This window comes from Pyrus communis, chromosome 16 (genome assembly GCF_041283825.1).
Source record: "Pyrus communis isolate YQ-2024b chromosome 16, ASM4128382v1, whole genome shotgun sequence".
NCBI lineage: Eukaryota > Viridiplantae > Streptophyta > Magnoliopsida > Rosales > Rosaceae > Pyrus > Pyrus communis.
The window spans coordinates 18,725,218-18,733,492 of record NC_142580.1 but is presented as its reverse complement, the minus strand read 5'-3'; positions in this window follow the sequence as shown (position 1 = coordinate 18,733,492).

Sequence of the window (8,275 nt, the reverse complement as noted above, 5' to 3'; positions counted from 1 at the left end):
TTTGACAAAGCTGCACGCGTTTTCTGAAAAGCAGAGAAAGCGTCGCCGAACTTTGCGCTTGTCGGCTAAAGACGTGTAGTTGCGATGATGGCCTCCACGTGTTTTCAGCTTTGTCAGAAATCTTTTGACAAAGTTGAACGCGTTTTCTGAAAAGCCGAGAAAGCGTCACCTAAATTTCGCCGGAAATTCCGGCTTTTTGAATCGGAGGACGCGTCGCCTTGGCTTCTTATAGAGGTATCGATCACCGCCAACAAACACACTCTGAAGACTTCCCATTCTTGAAAATCGACTCCGGCCCTTTGAAATTTAACTTCATCCCTTCTCTTTGAACACTTTTGAAAAATGGCAAACTCATCGAACCTTAGCTTGGAATTGAGCCTTAGCAGTGATACGGGCGCGCCGCGTCAAGGTAACGTATGGCACCCTTCTTTCTTATCTTCTAACGGTCTTCTTACAGGTGAAGACTCCGTGATGCAGGACGCCACAACAGCTACAATAGTAGCTAGGAACCTCCTCACTCCAAAAGATAGTAGGCTGCTGTCAGGACGGTCCGATGAGTTGGCCGTTCAAGAGTCCCTCGCACTTAGTGGTCAGTGTGCAAGTTCTGTGTCCAACATGGGCCAACGCCTGCTTGCCCGCTCCCGTCAGGTGGAATCATTGATGGCAGAAGTGGAAAGTCTTAAGCAAGAGATCCAGCAGCTTAAGTACGAGAATAGAAGTTTGCATGTGCTTGCAAACAACTATTCGACGGGCATGAAGAGGAAGCTTGATGAGCTGCAAGAGTCTGAAGGTCGGATTCACAGTGACCGTCAAAGGTTTTCGTCTTTCCTCCAGAGGCACCTTTTTCCTGGCTCATCCAGCGCTTGGCCAAGTATTGAGGCCTGGAATGCTCTAGCTCCGATGCCTTCCGCTTCGATGCCTTCCGCTTCGACACCTCGTAGTGGGGCTTCACGTAAACAACCTTTGTGAAGCTCCACCTTTCTCCATGTTTAGTATCTTTTTTTTTTTTTTTTATTTTATTTTATTTTTTTTTTATGAACATGCTTTGTTTTATTCAGCGCATTGGGTTGCCTCCCAAGTAGCGCTTTCTTTTACGTCTTGCAGCCGGACGAAGAACCCAATCACTCCAGGATATGTTCACAAATCGGATGAGAACTCCGAGTCATGAACTAGTACCTAAAACAAGAAACAAAACAAAATTAAGAATCTGGAAAAATAAAAACAAACAAAAATAAAACAATCCAAGGGATTAGCAAATTTTCTAATCCCCGGCAACGGCGCCAAAATTTGATGCGTGAATTATACGCACACAAATTAAACCCTCTTTTCGTCAAATTGTAGTATATGTATAAGTAGGGATCGTTCTGGACCGGGGATTAGGAGGGATTGTTAACCACTTGGATTTGACTCAAAAACGTAAAATAACAATATGAAACACTATACTAGACTCAAAGAATGCAAAGCTAAACACTTAAAACATTAAAACAAACCAAAAGACTCAAACATCACCCAAAACACTCAAAACTGCCTTAAAATCACTTTCTGGGCAGTTTTGAGCACTTTGGTGAATCTGGACGAAATTGGGAAATAAAATGAATCAAAACACTTAAAAGCACAAACTAAATTGATTTCTAACTAAATTGAACATTAAAGTAAAGGGGGATTTAGATTTATACGAAAATTGAAATAACAAAACAAGTTAATAAACTAAACAGATTGTAAAACGAATTTGATGGAATGGAATGAATGGATGATAGAATGGCTAAGGGGTTCATCTCCATACATGTTATACTTGCATAATAAAATGATTTCCAATTGCATTTCAATAAACTATGATACTCAACACCCCAAGTTAACCGTGATGCACTAATTAACCTTCAAATCTTCCTAACGTTATTGAATTGGATGATGCATGCGACAATTCAAAACATTCCCCACAAGTCCTCAACATGAATGCATAGAAGAGGTACAAGCAAGAATCATTACGCTCTATGAAAATTATAAGTGTTGACGAGGCATTCGTTACTATGGATTGCATGAAACTTATGCCAAGAATTCATTTAACGCGATTGTTTATAAGCAACCTCCACTACTTGTGAATATAAGTTCATAACGATTAGGTGAAACTCACTTATATTCTAGCGTCATATTCATGCATGAAAATTAAGTGTGCACTCTCAATGAAAATACATAAATAAGTTATCAATCAAACAGTTAAACGAATTGAATCCACAACTTATGAAACGCAATTAGAAGTATTCAAATCAAAATGCAAGCATAAACATATATTCGAATCACCCCCTAACCAAGGGGGGTTTAGTTCCTCATGGTACAAAACAAAGAGAATCAAAGAAACACCTAAACATTCCAACAACTCAAACTTGAATTGTATGAACGTTTAGGCCCTCTTATCATCCATTCCTCATTCGTACAAAACAAAGAGCATTGAAATTAAACATTGAAATCAAAGAAACACCTAAACATTCCAACAACTCAAACTTGAATTGTATGAACGTTTAGGCACTCTTCTCTTCCTCTTCGTTGTGGCACAAGGTCTAAGGTGAGTTTGATGGTGTGAATGGTTTGGGGAGTGGTGGAGATATGGAAGAGGAGTGGTGGAAATGGAAGAATGGTGTTTGGATTCTAAGGGAGAGCACGGCACAAGGGAGTTTGATGGTTTACATTTCTGCAATGGATGAGTGTTTATGAATGGAATGGATGGACTTTGTGAAAGGCACGGCCCCAAGGGACCAATTTCTGTTGTGAAATGAATGTGTATGAATGAGTGTGAATGAATGAGTATTTATAGGTGAAATGGGGGGAACATGACAGCTAGGTTGCATGTGCTAATGCTGGAATGGTATGGTGAGTGAATGTGCATGGCAATGAGTGTTGTTGGTGCTGAAAATGCATGTGTGTGCATGTGAAATCTGCCAAGATGCATGTGAAAATGAATGTGCACGGCATGGGATGTTTGTGGAGTGGATTGTGCATGTGGGTTGCTGGAACAAAGATGGAATGCATGTGATTAAAGGGTGGAATGAATGGAATGCAATCTGAAATGCATGTGAATTAAAACTAGAGTGATGATGATGAATGCATGTGCAAAGGAAGTGGATTTTCTGAAAATGCAAGGTGAATGTGCATGGCTGAAAATGCATGTGAAAGCATGTGAATTAAATAGATGTGGGTGGAAATGTGGCTGCAATGATGAAGTGAATGCATGTGGAATGGATGCAAAGGGAATTAGGCTCGGCAATGATGGTGTTTTTCTGTGGTGAATGGTAATGCAATGTGTTTGCATGTGAATTAAAGCTATGTGAATGATTAGGTTGAGTGTGCATGTGCTTTGACAGCTAGGATATATTGATGAATGCATGTGACTTGTTTGTGGTGAGTGATGGCAGATTGTGTGGGTGAGTGATTAGGTTGGAAATGCATGTGGAGTGCATGGTTGTGTTGAATTAAAGAATGGGAATGCAATCTGAAATGCATGTGAATTATGTTGGAAAGAAGGGGAATTGGGATGGGTAGCCACGACAATGAGAGGTTTGTGCATGTGGAGTTCTTGATTGAATGAGTAAATGCATGTGTTGGCTGATTAGAACTAGGGTGAATGGTGTGTTGGATGTGCATGTTTTGCACGGCAAAGGGGAATGGGTGATGTGTGATTGAATGATTAAAGTGCATGTGGGTTGTTTTAAAGGATGAAATGCATGTGAATATGCTGAAATGTAAAGGGGATGCACGGCATGGTTATGATGAATGTATGTGCAAAGTTGGTTTAGTGATAAGTGGTGAATGATAAGTAGTGAATGATATGTGATAAGTGATATGTGGTGTGTGATAAGTGATTGAAATGTTGGAATGTTATGCACGGCTAAGGATAAAGGAAAGGTTTAAATGTCCTAAAACTAAAGGGAACAAGGTTCCAACACTTTGGTCTTCAATTAGGTCTTCAATTTCGTCCAACACTTTGGCTCCAAGCATAAGCTATCCATCCTTAGCCCAAAAGTGCTCCAAAAGTCTCCAAAATGCATCTTTTTGCTCCTTTAGCCCTTTGGACCTACAAACACACGAAAATAGCTTAAAGTACTAAAATAACTAAAGAAACATAACGTAAATGCACGAGAACAAGCCATTTAAGTCGCATGAATATGCTCCTATCCGTTACACATGTTCATCATAACTGGAAAGCAATCTAAAATAAACATTGAAACTTAAAACAAAGATAGAAAGAACACTGAACATTCCAGCAACTTCAATGGATGAATGGTAGGCATGGCACCCTCTAAATCGTTGCAGGAAGTTCATATATATATGGGAAAATGGTTGAATCCAAGGAGGAAAGGGTTTTGGCGTTTTTGAATTATTTTAGGACTCTAAAAATCAGGTAGAAAGTGTTGGAATATGATTAGGATTGCTTCTTGTTGCTGGACATAAGATAAAATAGGATAAGGTTTGGATAAGATAGGATAAAATAATGCTCCTCCCACTAGGATTCCTTTTTCTTGTGTAATTCTTTGTCTTCCAAGCCTCAACTTTAATTTCTCCAGAGTTTAGCACATGTCTAACACCATTTAAACACCAAAAACGTCCAACCCAAATGCTATCCACGCATGCTATCCAACCAAGTCCAAAACTGCTCCAAATTGCTCCATTTAACTATATATTGTCATCTTTACCAACCAGACCTACAATAATATGAAAATAACATATATTACCAAAATAAATGGAAATTAACGAAATAAATGCAAAGAAATAAGATAACAAAGTTGCATAAATATGCTTTTATCATTACAATCTATGTTTACAATTTTCCTCTGATTTAGTCTTTAAATTTGAAGTAGATGCGTAAGTTGTTGATCCAAGGATTGCGATGACTTGATCTTGGACGGACAATTGAACGATTGTTTCAAGTTTTGAGCTTGAAACAATGCGTGGATAGTCTTCACTTCTAGGTTTGCGTATGATTTGTGACAAAGGTGATGTTCATGTGGGATTTTGTTGATTCAAGGGTTTTGGTGACTGGATCTTGAATCGAAGATTTGGCAGAAGTTCTTCTCAATGTGAGAATTTCAGCCTTTGAATGTAAAAAATTGACGACCTTTATGCTTGTCTGAGGACCTTGTATTTATAGACTTCTCAAAGCTTGCCCTTATATGGATTTGGCTTTGATTTGTGTCTTGATTCGTCCATGGGAGAATTTAGGCATGTTTTCTATCTTAATTTCAGCCACTTTCCCTTGCTTGGCCAAAATCTATAATGCTTGTTGCCTATTTTGTGAGCAATCTTTAATTCTTGCTTGTATTGTGATGATGTTTTAGCTTTCTTTCTGGTTTTGGGAGCAATTTGGGCCCTTTGCCGATTTTAAGGAGATTTTTTCCATTTTGCCAACTTTTGGGAAGGTTTTGTACTTCCTTTGCTTGATTGGTGCCACATGTCTTTGATGACTTGTCTATTTGTGATGAGTCATATGCCAAGTGGAGCTTTGTGATGCATCATTTGTATGCAACGAAGTTTACATGTCTACACTTGCATATCTATATTAGCAATCGTACAATTTATTCGTATCATCTAGAAGTTTAATAAACATGTATAACACAATAAGGTGCCACTTGCATGTAAATCAAGGTGCACATCACCTGGGATAACTCGCTAACTACGATAGGCCCATTAGGCTTTACTAGGTCTCTAGTATTGCTACTTTTAGTACTGAAGAACGCTTCAGAAGATCTTGACCAAAGTCAATCCTAGTGATCCAATCAAGAAGATCCGTCCATCGGATTTCCGATCTATAAGTTCCTAAAGTTCTTAAATACTACGTATAAGAACATACTAAAGTTTGGTGACAATCCAATGGTCGGATCATCATTCACTACAATGGTCAAGTGGTATTCCTTAATGAAACTAGGTTCAAATTACATAATTTCACTAATCGAGTGTCAAATATGGAACAGCGGTATCAAATGTAGCCTAAAATGATCAAATGATTCCTCGGGCCACGCGCCACCAAAATGATTCCTAAGTCCAAAATTCTCAAATTACACCAAAATGAAGATCATTAAGAAATAAGTAATTTTTATACCTGGGCCGAGGTCCAATTCGACGGGGAGTGGCTTGAAAACGCAATGAACCACCAAAATCCCTAGAAATGGGTGTTCTTAATTCGTCTTCCCCGATGCTCCGCCGCTCCCAAACTTGTCTGGGCCTTGTTCCTGGGTTCAAGGAGAGTCGATTATGGGTGGTGGTTAGTGGTGCTGCCTGCAGGATCGGCGAATCTTCGTCGAGAACCTCCCAAGCACTCCGGTGCTATTCTTTGTGAAGCTGAGGCAAAAAACCCTTAGGTTTGGGTGGAGATGGAAGATGGGAGGTCGCTAAGTAAGTTGCAGGTGGTGGATGGTGACGTTTCGATGGAAAAACCGATGGAAATCATGTCAGAACAGTCGCGAAAACGGGTTGGGAAAACAGGTCGTGCTGGTCAAGGGGATCCTCTCTGCCTTCTCTCCTTTTCCTTCCCCCTGATTGGTCACTCTCCCTCCTTTTCTCTCCCGCATCTCTCATTTTCTCCCTCTCTCCCGCTGCCATCTGGCATCTTCTAATTTTTATTTATTTTTTTAAACAACTAAAATGTCTCTAATTTCTTGGTTTCAACTCCGATTCGCGAATAGTTTTCGCCTACGCGCTCCTAGGATAGAGCTCTATCCATTTATACTTAGTGTGACCTTGTAAGCTCTACGGATTTTTAACGATTATTGAATAAAATTCAAACTTCGTAATTAGTTTAATTAAACTCTAAATTTAATAAAATTAATATAAATTCCCAAAAATAATATAAAATCTCGTTAATACAAATACGTAGTTTAAAATAGTGAAATTTAGGAACGAGGTTTCACACACTGCTTGATATGTTGTCGCTTGTTTTGTTATTTTCATTGCAGATTTGTAAATGGTTGTTTTGTTATTTTCATTGCAGATTTATAAATGGAAGTCAACAGGAAACCGTTTGGAAAAATGCATTACCTAGCTGCATTTGTTCCTTTTTGAATGTTTTTAATGGTTTGAAATTGAAAATTCAGGATGAACATCGAAAAATTATAAAGGGAACACCATTTTGGGGTCTTTTCAAAGCTTATGATGCGCTAAGTTATGTGTAGTAAGACTTATGTAGATATAATTAGAATAATTAATTATTTCAATGCTGAGACAACCGAATTCAAATTTGGTGATAGGTGTGAAATTTTCACAGGGTCCGATTTTGAGGAGTTGCTTAGATTGCCCTTGGTGGGGATATCAATCTTAATGAACAGTGTTCAAAAAGTGAGGAAGGTTTCACTAAAAGAAATTTTAAAGTAGTTGAAAAAGGTACTAGGCAAAATATTGAATATGCCATGATTAATGTAGTAAAAAGGAAAAACACAACAATCGCGAGGATTTGTATGCCTAATGCGTTTGCTTCTTTATTATTTTGTAATAGTTGTAGTATCATCTCTTGGAACATAACTTCGCAGTGTCAAGATGTTCGAACAATGGAAGACTACAATTGGGCAAAAGCAACATCGAATTGTTTGAAAAAACACTAGTCAAGAATTGCGGGAAACCATCACATGTATCCAGATGTGTTGTTCTGTTGCCGGTATGTATCCTATGTTGTGTGTTGGGTTTACAAATCATTCTATATGCTTTTTAGTTCACTTACAAAATATTTTGTGTCAATAGTTTTGGTTGTGAGAGAAAATTTCGTTGATTAAACTTGTAAGAGGGAGACATATTTAGCACTCAAATTTGTGAAGTGGGACCTGCAAGTACTGCATGAGGCTACGTCGCATATCGAAATTGCGAGTTTATAGGTACTTTAAATTGAATTCAACAATATTTTTACATATTGGTGATTCTGATATTTTGTTTTGATGATGAGTATCAGTTTGGCTAATCAGATTAACAATGCATCAAAGTCACACACGACTAGAAGTTTGAGGTGTGAATCTCACAATAAGGAATCCCCTATAAATAGTGATCAAGATTTCCAGGTATGTTGATTTTTATTTTGTTGTAATAATTTTATCTTGTATTTTGAGTCTTTGACAATTAATTGTTTAATATAATACCATAAGAAATATATCAACAACCAGGATTTAAAAGATGCCCAAGACCCCTGGCATTGGATATTTTCAGAGCAAATTTCGTAGTGATGAACCTCAAAATGCAAGGGAGGCCCATATGTCCTTAGAGAAAAACATGAAGTTGTAAATTATGATTACTAGGGTTGCATCTG